This window comes from Taeniopygia guttata, chromosome 1 (genome assembly GCF_048771995.1).
Source record: "Taeniopygia guttata chromosome 1, bTaeGut7.mat, whole genome shotgun sequence".
NCBI lineage: Eukaryota > Metazoa > Chordata > Aves > Passeriformes > Estrildidae > Taeniopygia > Taeniopygia guttata.
The window spans coordinates 51,744,738-51,762,747 of NC_133024.1; the positions used below are offsets into that span (position 1 = coordinate 51,744,738).

Sequence of the window (18,010 nt, forward strand, 5' to 3'; positions counted from 1 at the left end):
ATATGCATTTAGATGTTGTCTGTTTCCATTTTACTAACTTGTTTTGTAGTTCATCTAACTTCTCTGAATTGAGCTGAAAGACTTGTATTTGGAGCTGTAGCTATCAGTGGAAGTAAATGGGTTACCTCTAGTTACAACACAATTTTTTTTGCCCCTTAAGCAGCAATAGTCAGGAAGCCTAGAACAGGATAAAAAAAAAATCAAAATAATTGGATGTAAAAAAGCTGAAGGTACAGAAGAAATGTCTTTCTTTTTTTTTTTTTTTTTTTTACTGGTAACTGTAGAATTTGAATAATTTAACCTTTAAAAAGTTGTTTATTCTGTTGTGATCAAGAGGAAAAAATGTCACTCCTTACTTTTGCTGGTGCCACTTACAGGGTATGATTACATATGTATGGTGTAGGTGCTTGTGTACATGGAGCCTTCATCTCAGTGAGGAGCTTTACTCTGGGAAACAAATCAACCATAACACTTTGAAAGAAAAAAAAAATCACACTTGGATTTACCTAGCATTAATGTGGGCATTTAGAAGCTGAAGAGTTTGACTTGCAAAACTAGATGTGATAAATCTGTCATAATTTATAAGAAGAGCTTTTTTTGTTTATTGTCCAAATATTGACCAGTTTCTTGTCTTTTTAAATAGATATTGGTGGTCACCCCATCTCTTGTACTCTGGAATTGGTTGCTGCCTGCATGCTGTTTGGGACAGGGGATTCCTGTGGGCTGGCAGCTGGAGTTGTCTTCTCAGGGGAGGCAGGGCAGGACCCCTGTTGCCCCAGCCAGGAGGGGGACAGCTGGAAGGTGGCAGGAGCAGCCTGAGTGCTGGGCATCAGGCCTTCCCTGGAGTCTGGATGAGGCCAGGTTGGGCATCAGCCCAAGGCCTGGACTAGTGGCAGGAGAGCTGGGCACAGGCAGGGCTGTTGATGCAAATGGTGGTTACAAGTAGGTGGCATCTCTTCACACCATGAAGTGTTTCTCTTGTGTCTCCTTTCCTGAGTGCACAGTGGCACACACCACTGAAATTGCAGTTGTGTGTGACTAAACCAAGAGACATTGGGATGATCAGTTCCAGCTGCCATGAAATGGTCTGGTACCTTTTTGCCACCTCCAGAAGTTGGAAAATTGTTGTTGTCTTGCTTTTCCTTGAGGAGATGCAGTTCAGGTTTTCATTGTGACACTGCATAATAGTAGTGCTGTGTGCTGCCTGGTACTAGTCTTTGTGGAGCCTTATTCATAGTGTCATGCCCATATGTGATTTGTCAGCAGTGCTTCACCACTTGTGGGAAGATGGTGGTGTGCTGTCATTAATATTCCTATTCTGGGAAAGCCAACAGAAAGTCTTTGTGGAAAAGTACAAATAAATCAAGGAACTTTGTAGTAGAAGAATTTTTTGTGCTTTGAAATGTGACCGAAAGACTCAAAAAAAAAAAAAAAAACAAAAGAAAAAAACAAACAAAAAAAAAAACCTCACAGCATGTTACCCTTGTGCCTTCCAGAAAAAAAAATGCTGTGTTTTCTGGAACATATTGCTTTGGCAGGTCTAGAATATATGTTCTGTTCTCTGCCACACCACTGCATGTAGTCCACTGGAAATACTTTGTTTGCCATATGAATCATGGCCCGTAGCATGCCTTAGGGCATGGCACTTGTGGGGCTCAAGTGATAGCTGAGTTACTGTATATGCACAGTATAGTTGCTTAAACTTTGTTAGACATAAAACACCACATTTACACATTAGACAAGCACATAGTGGTCCATGTGGAGCTACTTTCACTTGAGGCAAAGTGTCCTTGTAGAATTTTGAACTGTGAAGTGAATTTTATCATTTTAAATTGTACAAATAAGCAGAAAGGAAAGCTAATTTGTATTCTTTTTCCTGTTTCAGGACAATCAAGGGGAATTTTTTTGAAGGGTAGGAGGGCTAAAGACAAATTACCCTTTTGTAAGGATGTAAACCAGTTTCCAAAGGAATATAAAATACAATAAAGAATGCAGAGAGTGAGCCTCTCAGATGAATTGAGATATGTGATGAGTACATTTATTTTGTGCTTTATTATGTGCAAATTTTTTTTAGCTGGGTGGTAAGGAAATAATAGTGTTGGGTGTGTGGTCTATAAGAAAAAGTGCTATGCATTTCTTTTTTCCTGGGGAGACACTAGGACATACCGTTGCATATTTGAATATATTTCAAGATCAGTCTTACAGGCTGTATCATATCCGACTTGAAACACTGGCATACGCAGAAGGATAGTGCAGTGTGAAATTTATCACTTTACCATACAGGTTTTGGGGCACATGTGCTGTTCTCTTGAGTTTTTAAAAACTTTTTCATATCTTATGATCTAGTTATTTTAATTGAAAATTGGGGGGATTTTTTCATCCCTGAGGAGACTTCCAAAAAATGTTCACCAAAACCTAGTAAACAAGTTGAATTATTTGGATTTGATGATTCAGTTGGAAGTATTCCCAGTGTGCAGTGGCAGATCTGAGAAGATTGATTCATGAACAGCAGCAGAAATTCAGAGAACAAAATGTGGTCCTTTGAGCTTTTAAGGCTCTATGACTTGCAGAGGATTAAAACTAGTCTCTCTGTGGAAAGCGTTGGAATTACATTTGAGAATGAAGCCACCACATCCCAGTCACCATACTACAATAGTTAGCTGCAAGTAAAATGTCTGCTGGAGCAACTGAGGAGTACTTATTTTTTGCTGTGACTACAAAAGCTTTGGCAATTGCCTTTTCAAACCTAGAATGTCTGAGTTTCATGGAGAGCTTGGGATTGCCTAACGAGGGGTGGTCTCTACAGCTGCCTGAACCTGAATAGGCAGGACAATCTAAAAATCAGCCTCTCTAGCATGTAGTTCACTGTGTGTTAAGCCCCCATTTTAATTTACAGTCCATAATATAGTTTCTCTGGCAGCGATTCATAAATCTCCATTTCACCCATACGACTGCTGCATTACAATGGTGTTTTTCCTGGTGCTGCCTCTATCTGCACAATGCTTGCCTTTGAGGACATGCAGCATTCAGCAGTAGGAATGTCACCTGATGCCAGTCCTTGCAGATACCTAGCATTATTGAAAATGCATTGATACCTCACATTGCCATGCAGGGCCACAGTCATTAAAATTGTATCATGTAAACCCTGCTGTCTTCACCAAAGAGGAATTGAGAACCATAGCAGAGGACGATCATGCATTTTGTCAGAATCTTCTGAAAGGAAAAAATCAGCAGGCTCAGAGCAGGAAGAAGCCAGGGTTGCATTCCCTTTAATTTAAATATAATATAATAAAATGTCAAAACCCGTGAAATTGACATTTATCTACCGTACTTAATTTTAACTTTTTCCCCAGAGTGGCTCAGTGTCCCATGGTTGCACAACAGTTCAAACCAGTTGCACATGATGTAATTTTCATATGTTTTTCCTGCAGGGCAGATATTCATCAAAGCATGCAACAGACAGCTAAAGCAAAAGGCAGCAAGCTATAGGTTATCACATTGATATTTTAGGGGCCAGACTGCCAGATTAGTAGGTTTTGAGGCTGGGCCATTTGTGCTTTCTAGCACCAATGCAGAAACTGGCAGGCATATAACTAAGCAGAGAATTCTAAAGGTAAGACAATTAAAAGGTTTCCATTAAAAAAAAAAAAAAAAAAAAAAAAAAAAGCCATTTATTGGCCAAAATATTTTTATTTGTTATTAGCAAAATATCATGAGAAATAAGTTTCTCCTTGTTGTGGTTTTACTTTGCTTTTTCTTAATATTGTGCTTGTGTACATGTGGTCTCCTTTTCAGTTAGAAACAAAAAGAAATTAGAGAAAGAAGATTATAGGAATTAATTACTTTTTAGAAATATATAGGAAATATTTATAAAATGCCTATTCTGGGTTAACTAGGAAATACATGAGAAAAGTGAATTTGAGGTGTTTTCTGAAGTGATAACTCCTTTTAGTTTTTCCTACTGTCTTAAGCTAGCTGGTATGCAGAAATTACACTTCACTCCTACTGAAGACAGAGTCTTTCTGAGTTTCTCTGCACCTTTTGTATTATGATCTAGTTTCCCCAGAAGAAATCCTAATATAACAATTTTAATTCACAGCCTGTTGCAAACTTTAGATTCTCTAGTTTTCCCCTAAAGAGAGTTAAGATCTATAACCAAAAGTTTCTAGCCTATGTAATTTTTCCTTAAATGAATAAGGATAAAGACAAACCCAGATCTCCTACAGGTAAAAAAGTGCTTCTGTTCTCATGTTTCATGCATAATGTGAACTATTTTAGTGGTAGGTGGACTTCAATGAGTAATGAATTCAGTAAAAGCAAACCCAGTTTTCCTAGAAGACTAAGTATTTAATGGTTCTTATTTTAAAAGTAAAAAGGGAGCCTCTTTTCCTGTAAAGCATTAGTACTAGTTCCAAACACTTCAAAGATACTTAAAAGAAGCAGGTGTTTCCATTTCTTAATGAAATAAAGGGGCAAGAAAAGAAAAAAAAAATTCTAATTGAGAAGTAATGTTCATTCCAAGTAGGTATTGTAGCTCCTAGCAGCAGTGGGTATTGTATGAATGTTACTTCTGGATTTTTTTCTTATTTTTTAAAGGATCATCAGCTTTAGATTAGGAGGCTAACTAGCAAGTTCTTACCTTTGTAAGTGTACATATTATCACCGTGATTTCATTTCACTTAGGAGCTAAAAATTTCAGTGGTTGGCTTATCATCTCATTCTTATATAAATGAGGGCACTTTTGCTTATCTCTGTGTCAGGCTAGCTTTGATTACATAGAATGTTGGCTTGCCCCAAGATTTTTAGTAACTTAAGCAACAATTTACTTCAGGGAAGGTCTAGTTCAATAATGACAAAATGTTGTGAAATGACACACAAGCAAAAATATGTTGGCATTAAAAAAATTAACTGTCCTCTATGCACAAGTTTATATTCTGAGCTACAAGCATTTATTTCTTTCCTAATCTTTTTTATAAGTGGGATTCTACATGTGCCAGAGATACACTTTTACAATTCTCTTGAAACTCCCAGAAGAGGATGTGAGTGGTGCAACTGTGATGCAGCCATACTGATTTGTCCAGTGTGAGAATCCACACAGCTTCATCTTTGTCCACTCTTGTATTCTATAGGCCCTCTGAGAAAGGCGGATGGCAGGGTTGAGAAGCTTTGGAGAAACTGGTATGCTTCTTTGAGAGCCTGATTCTGGCATTGTTTCAGACCACTGATCGTATTCCTGTGGATTCAAGTGCATTAGAAATAAATAAACAAGGGATTTTGCATGAAAGATTTCTGTTTACTTTTTGTCTTTCTTTTGTACTTTATGATCTAGCTTTTTATATGGATAGTAATCATCTCAGTAAGTATTGTCAGTTACTTAGTGAAAAATAACAGGTTGCTCTTACCTACTAAAAATATCTTCTATCCTTTCTTAATATGAAAAAACTACAAGAATTTATACCAAATTTCTATATTTATTTTTTTATATGAAATAGAATTATTTATATTTTCTACTTCCACCTACTTTCTATAGAAATCAGCTAGATAAATACACTTTAGAATATTATTAGTATTTGTGGACCGGGTTGTGATCAAGTGTTTTAAATCTAAAATTTGAAAATATTTTGGAACTGTCAAATTTACTTTCAAAATATTAGAATATTATTTTTCTTGCTTGTGCTTGTAGGAATGTTTAATATACTTGTAGCTTAATTCTGCTTCCTTAAAAAAAAAAAATTAAAATAAAAAAAAATATGCCCTATTTTTTGAATGCAAATAACCTTTTGAAACTTGTAACTTGATGAAATCTTTTTGGACTTGTTTTCATGGATCTAGCAAAAGAGAACTCAGTTCTCTTTCTTTGCTTAATACCAGGTTGTAGGTCAAAGCCTTCAAGAAGTTCTTCAAAGAAAGTACCAGAATTCCCATTATGAGTAGTAGCTAAATAACTTGGGTTTAAATTGTGTCCTTTTCAAAAACAACAAAAAAACAATTGCACTGAAATATTGAAATTAAATCAACACAACACATTGATATAAAAAGCCAGTATGATTCAGATGAAAGGCATAATTTTGATTCCATGTTGTACAAATTGCATTGAAGTGTAAGCAAATGAAAACACAGCTCCCCCTATGTTCAAGAAAATTTGGCAGCTTTCACTAAGGACATTTCTACCAGCTGTAATCTTTATATTATTATTTCTTGAATTCCTTCAGCTGTGAGAAATATGATGAATAAGACCTGTCTCATAATGTATATTGATCACCCAAGTATTAATCTGCTCAAGCAACATTTACCACTCACTTAGCACTTTTCATTTCTCTAAATATGAAAGCACTTTTAAAAGGCTAATTTAGTCTGTATTTTTCCATTTTATTTATGGAGAAAACAAATCAGGGCACAGCTAAGTGACTATCCCCAGTCATGACCTCAGAAGGGTGAGTGAAGTGGCTTGAACCCTCATGTGCCTTAGGCTGAAAGGGGAGACAAAGATGGCCAATTTCTTCAACTATGGCTGTGCCTGCTATTCCTGTAAAAGCATCTTTTGTGTAAATGCTTCTCTCTATATTTATTCTCCAAAACCAGCAACTTCTTCCATGTTCTATCTCAGTTTTTTCACCTCTACCCACCTTCATGCCTTTTCTAGGCTTGAAAAAAACACACACAGAGATATCCATGTAGATTTTGAGGGCTCAATATGATCATCTCTTGTTCCTCCTCTTGATCATGGTGTACGGTCAATCTTAGGAAAAAATGCTTGTAGGGAAGTCTAGTTCAGCACTTCAGTTTTAACAGATGTAGTACTTCATTTTTATCTCTTTCTGACAGTACTCCAGCAGGAGTTTTCCAAGGGTCTGGGACAGTGTTTTGTGTGAGATAAGATAATACAGTGCACACATGCCGATTCCTAAAAGTGTGCTCTCTAGCATACCACGTTGATAGCACAGCAAGTAAACAACAATAACTACCTCTCTGGCACACACATCCGCAGCTATCGCCGAGGGACACTGTCATCCAAAACCTTTTCTTCCATGCAGTGCTGCACAGCTGGGCATGGGCACTGTGATTTATGGTCCACTGACTGCAGTTTCAGCTAGCCTTCTCTGAAGCAGATTTTGCTTTTAAAACGGCCAGTCTCTGCTTTATTCTTTATTTGAAAAAAGAAATCAACTGAGTTTTCCACTAGATTTGTAAAGTTCCAAAACCTTTTGTTTCAGTGACAAATACTTCATCCATAGAAACCTTTTACATGTCAGGATGGAACCATCTCCAGGCTGATTTAAAGGCAGAAGACAGAAATGGGCCACTCCAGGCTTCCTCTAAATAGTTTAGATGAGAACAATGAGCTAACAGTTCCACACAGGTTTCAGAGGCAGCTGAATTTGCTGGATTGCTGAGTCACTGAAAAGCTGTAGCATGAATGAAACAATAATTTCTTTCAATTAGAAACCCATAGAGTCAGGAATATACTTCAACTATCATGGAGGTAAAGTGAAAGTTCGGCTCCATTTTGGTGATGTATTCCTCTGCTGCAGCAGGGCAAGCAGCAGACAATGGAACTGTGCATCTGATTAGAGACACTGAACTTCCCCATTCCTTTTACTTTCTTCCTTTTGATATTTCCTAACTGTCTTTAGTAAATTCATTTTACTGTTGGTTTACTCTCACTGGTCACTATAGCAACAACCTCTGGTAGCATCAGGTCTGGGTTGCCTGATGTGAGTATCTTCACATTTGAGCCTTGCCAAGGCTAGCTTTTAATCCTGGGTTATATATTGGCTCAACACAGTAGCATTGTTTTCTCCCACTTTAGCTGTCTGCCTTACTCTTCTTTTCCTGAGTTGGTTCCTTCTCTTTCCTAATTTATCTTTTGGGAAATCTGGTGCTAATTTTAATTCTTTAATTTTTTTTTGTTATTTTGGAGGACTAGTTAGCTTAAGTATCTTTTAACAAAATAGCATACAACACAGTTGCATTAAAGAACCTCTTTTTAATTCATAATTAAAAATAACTTAATTAATTCATAATTAAAAAGAAGGATTTGAGATAATCTTCTTCTTAGGACAAATATTTACAGATTATTAGAAAAAAAATTACTTGCAAGCTCTTTAGATGCTTTGCATGGGATAACAATGGTGAGGTTTTTTTCCAGGGTAACATGAAGAGAAATATGTTTAATGGTAGTATGTTTGGAGATGAGCAGATAGTATGGAATAGGTGTGAATGATGCAGCACTTAATGGCAACATAACAGTCTATGAAAATTTTTTAAACTCCTATACTCTGACCATAAAACAGCACCTAATAGCTGCTGAAACCTTGCTGTAAAGTAAATGTAGCAAAGTGGTTAAGAGTACTTGGTTGGGAAATGAGAGCTGAAAGAGAAAACTGCAATGCAGTGATTGGTTTGATTTGCTGAATAAATTGCTGTGTTCAGATTCAATTTGTATCAATAAGGAAAGCACTGTACACCTGCAGAGCCTGTCACACTTGGTATCCAAAATTCTGACACAGCTAGTCTTAAACAATCTTTTTACTGTTGTCAATAATGGAAGCCAAAAAAACCTCAAAACACCCCACCAAAAACACCCGACCTCTAAACCTGGAGTATTTGCATTTTTATTCCATATACATGAAAAAAGTGAGCAGTGCTTCTTTGGGGTATTTCCTTAAGGAAGCATAATACTTTTAATAAATGTATGGAATATTGCACTATTCTCAATGGATTATTTTAAAAGTAGCCAAGGGGTACTGTTCATTCTGTAGAAGGGTTTCTCTTTATTAAACCTGACTGAAAGCTAGAAGCATAATACGCTGTCTCCTTAATACAGTGGAAATTGCACTTAGATAATTTGCAACTATGATAAAAAATGAACAAATGTGTAGGTTTTTACATTTTTACCCTGGCCACTGATGTCTATCCTTGTCTGTAATCCCTGTAGCATTTCAGGATGGAAAACAGCTGGTTTCTGAAGAGAGTGCTTTTCATGTGGTTTTGGGGTTTGCTTTGTTTTGTTTCTTTTTTGGGGGTGTGGAGGGATCCAGACCTCTTTGTATTTGTTTTGCAATGACCAAATCATTCAAAATCTGAATGCTGCATATTTGGTGGGTACTTTGTTTTGGGGTTTTGTTGTTGTTTTTGAGTTAGGAAAATCCCTGCAGATTTTTTTTTTTTTTTTAGTTCAAACTATTGTGATGGGGTTTTACAGGAGAAACAGAACTGAACTATTATAAATGATTGATATAGAATATTTTTTCTGTAGAAATGGGAAGAATTAATATTAAGAGAATGTATAATGGCTCCAAGGTGTAGAAGCTGTTGTAGACCCCACCTAGGAAATTTTAAGGGAATTTCTCAGGTATTTATAAAGAGGCAGACTTGACTAAGAAGCTTATCAGTTTAAAATTTTCTCTAAAGGAATTCCACTTATTTTTAGGAGAATAAAAAGAGTTTAAATTAATAATTTGTTTGAGAGAGTAACTAGTGTGATTTAGTGCTGAGTACCTTTTGTCTCTTCGAGCTGCTATGCTCATACCTGATTTTAGTCAGAATCCCACAGATTCTTTCTGATGGTAAACATACATCTTTTTGGACAGCCCAGCACTAAGTACAGACTTAGAAATATTGCTTCTTAATTACAATTCTCATTTGTGACCTTGGGGTCAAGCTACTCTTTGAAAAAATGCCTACATGTCAAATTTTAATGTATGTTTCGCACTTACAACCCAAAAGACTTGCTGTCAGTTCTATGAACTCTTTTTCATTTTTCCTTAATATTAGTTTAACACACTAATGTTTAATCAAATTATTTGATATTTAAATATTAAACATTGCTATTTTCCTCTGGACACCTAAACCAATATTAAAACAGAGTAAACATGAGCAACTTATTTAATTATTGTTAATGGTCTGGGCAAATTCCAAGATGAAAAAATCAGCAGTTCATACACATATAACAGAAATGTGATTCTATTTATTTTTTGTATTTTTGCCATGTGAATTTAAAATATTCTGAGCTGCTGTAGCCTTCTTAAATAGATAGTTTCTTTACACTGGAGGGATCCTTGTTGTTGTGATGAAAACTATGCTGAGTTTCTAATTACTCACTCAAAGAAGGTCTCTTTCCTAGTATAGATAAGTGTTAAAAGTCTGTGGTCAGAAGCATATTTTCAATTTGAAATATATATCACCAGGTATTCTGGGATAAATTTTTCAAGACATGTATTCTTTCCCTACATCTAATGTAAGACCTTCATATTAGAAATTAGTCCTCAAAAATATCCAAAATATTACAGAAAATTATTCTTAAAAATTTGTGTGTATATATATATATATATATACATACATCTGTATGTATTTTATATATCTATAAATCCATATGTAGTGACATGGATTTACTGGATCTTTTTCCTTTTGGAGGGAAAATACCCCCCCCCAAAAAAAAAAAGAGCAGTGAGGGAAAAAAAACCCCGAAACGCAAGCTTGATTTTCAGTGGTGGATCAAATGCAGAAGGGAGTAAACAAAAAAAAAGGTGGAAGTTAGGGGAAGATCTTGACAGTGGAACTGACTGGTCTGTTAAACAGGGTTAAATGAATTTATTTTTTTATTTGACCTTGATCTCTAAGTTTGCTCACAGACCTAGTTAAATTGATGGCTAGGTTGGCTCACCATACTTCCTTCGGGCTGCACAGAAGGAGCCATTAAATACTTTTTCATGTAGTCACTGCTGGAAACAGTAGAAACTGTGCTACAAAGTGTTTGGCTGCATGGCAGAACTTGTACCTACCCACCTGAAAAAATAAAACCCCTTTTTAAAATGTAAATTTAGAGGCCAGTAGATTTATTGGCTGCAGCTGTGAAGGTGAGTGGCTAAAAGCACGAGTAGTAGTCATGGCCATTCAACTGTGAAAATGCCAAAAAATCCACCAACAATGTATAAAAAATACAAAAAAATTAATCAAGATTTTGCTGTGTTCTAGGGTTGGGCTTTTATTGCAGTTAGTGTTTTATTTCTGACCGTGAAAGCTGTATTTTGTGTCCAATTTTTAGACAAAGTCAGTGATCCTGACATTTACTGTAAATAAACAAAAATATGTGAAGGAAATTTTCTATGATTACTTTGTTTCTCCAAACAGAAACAGCAGGTAAGATCTTCACCAATGGCAAGACGTTCATGATAAAATATGTACCATGGCATTAATTGCTACAGTATGTGAAAAACTAGGTAGACTGTTGTGCTTGTGCCATACTTCAAAGGCATGATTTTTTCTTACATAATATTTAATGCATCATTTTGTTATAAATTCCATGCATATTCATTCAGCACTTGCCATGCACAGAAAGGTTTGCCTGAGTTCCTGTCCAATTTCTGTTACCTTATAGAAATATTTAAAGCACTTTAGCCTGAAGGGATTTGGTCTTGCGGTGTCTGCATGTGCTACCAGATTTTGGTTTTTTATGTATTTATGTTCTTGACAGATGAGCTGTTTCCTCTACTTTTAGGGAGCTTTGCTCCTTTCATCTATGCTGTTAATGAAGGTAAGGAATCTCTTCCTACACACTTTGTTGATTCTCAGGCTTTTGAATGCAGGAACCGAATCCTGACTTTTGATTTATTTTTGGTTTTAGAACAAACAGGTAAGAAGCATTGAGTTGCTGAACAAAAGACATCAGATTATGATGATGCAAATGATAGTTCAGAAGAGGTTTTTAAAAAGCAATGCCAATAAATATGATCACAAGCCATACCTACTCAGCTCTTTCGCTATCTTTTGGCACAGCTCTGTATGTATTTGCTACCCAAAGCCATTAAGCAATTTGTTTGCAATGAAGATGGTTGAGCCAAATGCCTGAGACAGAATTACTATGCTAGTCATGCCAATATTCCTTGGTGTACAGAGAGCTTCCTGAGGCTGTTGCCTGTTGATAGGTATGTAAAGACCTACAAGTCAAGAAGAAATTGAGAGGATGTTCAAGGATCTTCCTATTTTTCTCGATTGGGAGGAAAAGGATAAATACTGAATAACAGCTAAACAAGTCTAGCAGTAAGAGACGAGAGGCTTTTTCAGCCATGTGACAAACATTTGCTTCATTCATGCATCATAAATCTGCAGCTTGTTGTCGGTTTTTCCTTAGTCTTTCCGGTACAGAGCCCTCGAGCGTACGCACACTACTTGTTCTTAGAAATATATTGAAATAACTGTGATTCAGTTTGTGGTAAATAGAAAAGGGAGGGACTTCTAATTTGGAGTGGCTAGATAAGTACTGTTCATGAGTTTACTTTTATTTGCTCTTTTCAAGGATTTCCCCCCCCCCAAGGTCCTACTGTTTATGTGCTGCTTTTCATTGAAAAAAAAATAAAGCCAATTACGTTGCAGGGAGTTTATGAAGAGCAACTTTTGAGGCCTGATTTGCTCCTGTCTTTCTTTAACATGGAGTAACACCAAAAAAAAAAAGTAAAATTTACATTGCCAAAGTAAACGTAAAGCGTTAAAAATAAGCAAACCGGTAATCTATTAAGAGGGATGCCTATTGTAGAGACTGGAATTGTGCTGGAGGGATTATTCCTTAAAATTTCATTTCAACACGTCTGGCAGGTGAGTTGGTGCGCTTTCTAAGGTGGATGGCTAACACCTGTGAGAGGGATGTTATTGTCTCCCTGTATTGGGCTTTTGGGGCAAAGTTTTGATAGTGGGGATAGCTATAGTAGTGGCTTCAGTGAAAATCTTCTAGAAACTTTCCCTATGTCCAGTGGAGCCAAAGCCAGCCAGCTTCAGGATGGACTCATTGTGACTAAAGACCAAACACATCAGTGATGGTGGTAACACCTCTGTGATTATGTATTCAAGAAGGGTAAAAAGTTACTGTGTTGCAGTCCAAGGTGCAGGCCATGTTGAGGCAGCTGTGCACAAGTGGCCCCCGGAGAACCCAATGCCCGAGCAGGTGGATGCCCCAAGGAAGTTGTGATCCTGTGCTGGAGCAGGCTCCTGGCTCCTGTTGACCCATGGAGAGACAGGAGCACATGTTGGAGCAGATTTGCTGGCAGGACTTGTGACCTGTCCCATGGGAGTCCCACACTGGCAATCTGTCTAAAGGACTTTACCTGTGGAAATGACCCATGCTGAAGAGCTGCACCCGGTGGGAGTTGTTCCCACAGGAGAATTTCATGGAGCGATACCATGCTGGGGCAGGGGAAGAGTGTGTGGTGCTCCCCTCCTGAAGGAGAAGCACTGACCTCGGCCCCCATTCCTTGTCCCCTGTGCTGAAGAGGGGAGGACATAGAGATTAGGGTATAAAGTCCAGAAAGGAGGGAGGTGTGGAAGGAAGATATCACTATGATTTGGGTTTACTTCTCATTATCCAGCTCTCATTTGACTGGTAATGAATTTGGTTAATTTTCCCACCTCTAATCTGTTCTGCCTGTGACAGTACTTGCTGAGTGATCTCTCACTGTCCTTATCTTGACCCATAAGCTTTTCCTTATATTTTCTTTCACCTGTCCTAATGCAGACAGGAGTGATAGAGCAGCTTTTGTGGCACCTGGTGTCCAGACAGTGTCAACCCACCACACGCTTGCAATTTTTTGATTTGGAAGTGCTTAGCTTTCCTCTAAATTCTGCCCACCTAGACCAATAACATTACTGCTGTGCAAAATTCCAGTTGCATGTTTTTTGTCACAGACATTTTGTGTTGTCACTTGTTAATTCTCATTGACTTTCCAAAGAACTCATTTGCAATATAGAGTTCTTTGTTTAATTGTAATAACAATTACAATTATTTGATTGGTTGGTTATTATTTTGTTTCAATCAGGTCACATATTGCATGTCACATGAAATTGAAAAGGTTTCATAAACACCTGTTCCAAATTGTGGCTTTATGAGTGAAATTTAGAAAGAAAATATTTTTAACCAAGATGTTTTTGGTTTTATTTTTTTGTGATTTTAATTTTTTGTGGGTTTTTTTTCTGTGTTTCTTCTTTTTTATCTCTTCTTTTTTTTTTTTGAGTCATTCTCAATTCCCATTAAATATGTAGGATTTAAATATAAATTGGAAACAGATATTAGTTTATTTTTTATGAATATTAGGGAATCTCAAATGATGACAACCAGATTTCTTTTTTGTTATATTATTTTTTAGGTTTTTCTTTTATTTAACTCAATATATTTGGTTGCTGGATAGAATTTTTTGTGATGATAAGTGATGAAGACAGTGAGTCCCACTAGTGGCCATTACCTGCAGCTGGTGCCCGGTTCACATTCTAATCCATAGCTAGCAAGTGGTTGTTTATGTTCATTTATGTAAAATTGCCATTGTATTTCAAACTTTGTATTCTAGTAAGGTATGCCTCTTTAGAGAATGTTTAGAATAAGATTCACAAAATCTTGTGTTTTAAAAATAAAAGGAGAAGCTTTAAAAGTTTTTTTGAGGCAACTCTTTTCAAAGTGAATGCAAACCATACATCAAGAAAGCAGAGTATGATAGACCTTAAGAAAAACACAGACTATTTCTCTATTTTTTAACAGATAATTTGAAAATGTCATATAAAGGCTATGTTGTTCTTTTCATATTATCTGGAAAGATCTCAGCAATGCCTAGATAACAGGAAGAAAATATTCATGGATTGTTACATTATAGTCATAGTTCCTCTCATTTCCCAAAATGCACAACTACTGTGTCATTTTAAGATTTAGAAGTCACTGCATTTATGTTTTAATGATCAATGGCAGCACTTGATCTGAGTCATTAATGAGATTTTGACTGCATCTGCATTTAAACCTTGTGTATTCTGAAAGAGAGAAAGTATGCTTGGAAAATGAGATTTCTGTCATGGTAATAATAAGTTTTACGTGCTCAAGCTGAGAGGATTCACTCTCATTAATCCTTTCCTCTACCCTGCAGAAGGTTACACAGTTCCAATGGAGCCCTTTGTTCTACAAGCACATAGGAAATGGCCCCTACCTGAAGGGACCATTCTTCTTCTGTGTTGAGAGTAAAGTAGTAGGAAAAAGTGAAAGTGAAAAGTGAAATTTGAATTCCTCAAAGTGAAATTTGAATTCCTCAAAGTGAAATGTGATTTTGTGCCTTGATCACTTATTAAAATGCTTTTACTTTCTTTGAGGGCAGCAGAGCACCTTGAAAATGACAGATTGAGTGTGTATGGTGTCACTTGGGGGATGTTTAATATATTGTCATGGATGTTTGGGTATAGTTAAACTACTTTTAAAAATAGCAAATAATGACCTTCCCAAACAAAGCCTGAATTGCAATTCTAGTCATTAAAATCATTCCTTATAATTGTTTTTGTATTATAATTTTTTTAAAGTTTGTCAGTATCAGTGTGTATTTTTATCAGCAATAACTTACTTACAGGTTAGGGGAGAGAAGTATAAATATTTTTCATGCTAAAGTGAAATTCTTAACAGGGTTTGCCTTTTTGCATGCTGCTTACTCTGATGTATGCATTTCATTAGTCTTCCTATACTTTCACTCAGAAACTCATTCTGTCTGCTTCAAATTCATGTGAAGTTCTGGTTAATTTCTTTTTGGCAATAGGCTAAATTTAAATTCCCAATACAACAAAATAACCAAATTTTCCAAATTACAAGTTGGTGAATATATAAAAAAAAAATCACAGAATGAACGATGATTGTTTTATTGTAAAAATGTTTCAGTGTTGTATTTAGACCTGTTGAAAAAGGAGTTGTTATAGATGCCTCACTGATTCCTTTACAAAGCCGCGTTTTCAGGAGATTGATAGATATAGTCTAAATAGGCCAACACTGTTGCAAAGCCAAAATACTGCCTATCAGGACATATGAGAAGTAGCTTGGAAAAGCTATAGATAATTTGCAGAATGTTGGGATCTGCCGAGCACTTCAAATACCTCACTTGAATGAAAACTAAATCTGCAAATTACCCAAGACATTAGAAGACATTGGTAGAGAAATATCACGCAACAAAGTAACAAATCAACAAAATGCTAATTTTCTTTTGGACAACATACACCTGCTACTGATTTCAGTTGAGGCCAAGAGTCACAATTCTAACCACTGTTTTAGAAAAGATTGTTTAAAGTGTATGAAGTTCTGAATAAAGGCTGTCCTGTAGGCTGTTCATTATTTGGGGTTAACTGGAAAGTTGGTTGCCATGAACAATTTAGTAGGAGATATTACTTCTAATTCGGCCATAGTAAGTAAGGAGAGTGTGAGATAATGTTAAGGTTGACAAGATCAATATAATCTTTATATTTTCTCCATCAAAAATTGTCCACTATTGATTAAAATTATTTCTCAGCCCTGTTTGTTCTATACAAATCTTCAGTTTGACCAAATACCAGCTCTCAAGTCTTCAGCCATCATCTCATTTACCTCAGAGTCCTTATCCTTTTGCTTTTGACTTACTATGTGGCAGTTGCAGCCTGTGTTAGCTCTTGGGAATTGCAGAACTTAATAACTAATCAGAATTATATAATTTTATGCATATAGCTACAATTCCAACAGATTAATTTACTTGGAATGCTTATGAATCTGAGTCTCAGTTCTTTTAGAGTTTGAGTGGAGGACAGAATATCTATACCCCTAATATAACTTCCTTCCAAATGTTGAAAAAAAATCAGACTGTGACATATTTAGGACTCTCTATTCCTTCATCCCATGTCAGAACTTTGCTGAATCAGAATAATTTAGGAGTGAAAGATCCTTTAAGATCATTGAGTCCAACCATTAACCCAGCACTGCTAAATCTATCACTAAGCCATGTCTGTAAGTTCTAAACACCCCCCCCCCCCCCAACACAATTTGAGGCCACTTCCTCTTTTCCTATTGCTTTTTACCTGGAAGAAGAGAACAGCCCCCACCTGGCTACATCATCATCTCAGGTACTTGTAGAGAGTATAAGTTCACCCTGAACAGTGTAAACAACCTTGGTGCCCTCAGCTGCTCCCTGTAAGACGTGAGCTTCAGACTCTTCACCAGATTCATTGCCCTTCTCTGGACACCATTCAGCACCTCAATGTCCTTGTAGTGAGAGGCCCAAAACTGAACACAAGTGTGGTGTGGCCTCACCAGTGCCGAGTACTGGAGGATAATCACTGATCTGGTCCTGCTTGTCACACTGCTCCTGATACAGACCAGGATGCCATTGGCCCTCTCGACCACCTGGGCACAGTTGGATCACGTTCACCCCACTGTCAACCAGCACCCCAGGTCCTTTTTTGTTGGGTAGCTTTCCAGCCATCCATCCTCAAAACAGTAGGGAATGAGATTATTGTGACACAAGTGCAGAACCCATCACTTTACCATATTTAGCCTCATGCACTTCACCTAAGCCCATTGATCCAACCTTTGTAGATCCCTCTGCTGAGCCTTCCTACCCTCCAACAGGAAACACTCTCACCCAACTTGGTATCATCTGCAAACTTACTAAAATATGACAATAGTGTCCACTTTCATCCATCTCTGGATAAATAATTGTCTGCTTTGTACTTTGAGATCTTTTGGAAGAAATGAATGAGCTGGAAAAAAAATGTTCTTATGTCTGAGCACTGACAGTTTGGGAGATTAGAAGGGAAATGAAGAAGAATAGTTCAAAAGAGAACTCTGGTAACCATGAACTGAAAGTCCACTGAATTTCATGAACTAAGGAAAAGAGAGATCCAGAATATCAGTCTCTGCAGTGGTTTATAATAGACTTATTGGCTTAGAGATTGCTTTGCATTTTCATAATTCCTCTTACTAGCAATTTTAATCTCATGGGAAACAGAAACCCAAGGTATTTTATGTAGAAATTGTCCACTGCACAGCGTGAGATGACCACTCTGTAATGCCCCTTATTATATTAGAAATTCCCCTTATAAACCTAAAACTTCCAAAAACTGACCTTCCTGGATAAATGTAAAAGGACTTAAAATTTTAAATTTAAAACTATTTAAAAAAAAAAATAGAAAGCTATACATGCATAGACTACTGGCTAAGAACAAAATCAACAATTCGAGACCTCGTCCTACAACCGCT

At 36.7% G+C, this 18,010-nt stretch overlaps 1 protein-coding gene across 11 annotated transcripts in view; it reads left to right on the forward strand.

The window, feature by feature from the left end:
- PCDH9 (protocadherin 9) overlaps positions 1 to 18,010 on the forward strand; it is a 670,991-nt gene that overhangs the window by 153,986 nt on the left and 498,995 nt on the right. For 3 of the 11 annotated variants that reach the window (XR_012058678.1, XR_012058679.1, XR_012058685.1), the window contains 2 exons: positions 1 to 10,113; positions 10,146 to 17,943. The exon at positions 1 to 10,113 is cut by the window's left edge. The exons of the other annotated variants lie outside the window; for them this stretch is intronic. The gene's annotated coding sequence lies outside the window, so the exon portion shown is untranslated. Of the gene's footprint in view, positions 10,114 to 10,145; positions 17,944 to 18,010 lie in introns of those variants that run through there. 11 annotated transcript variants of the gene reach the window in all.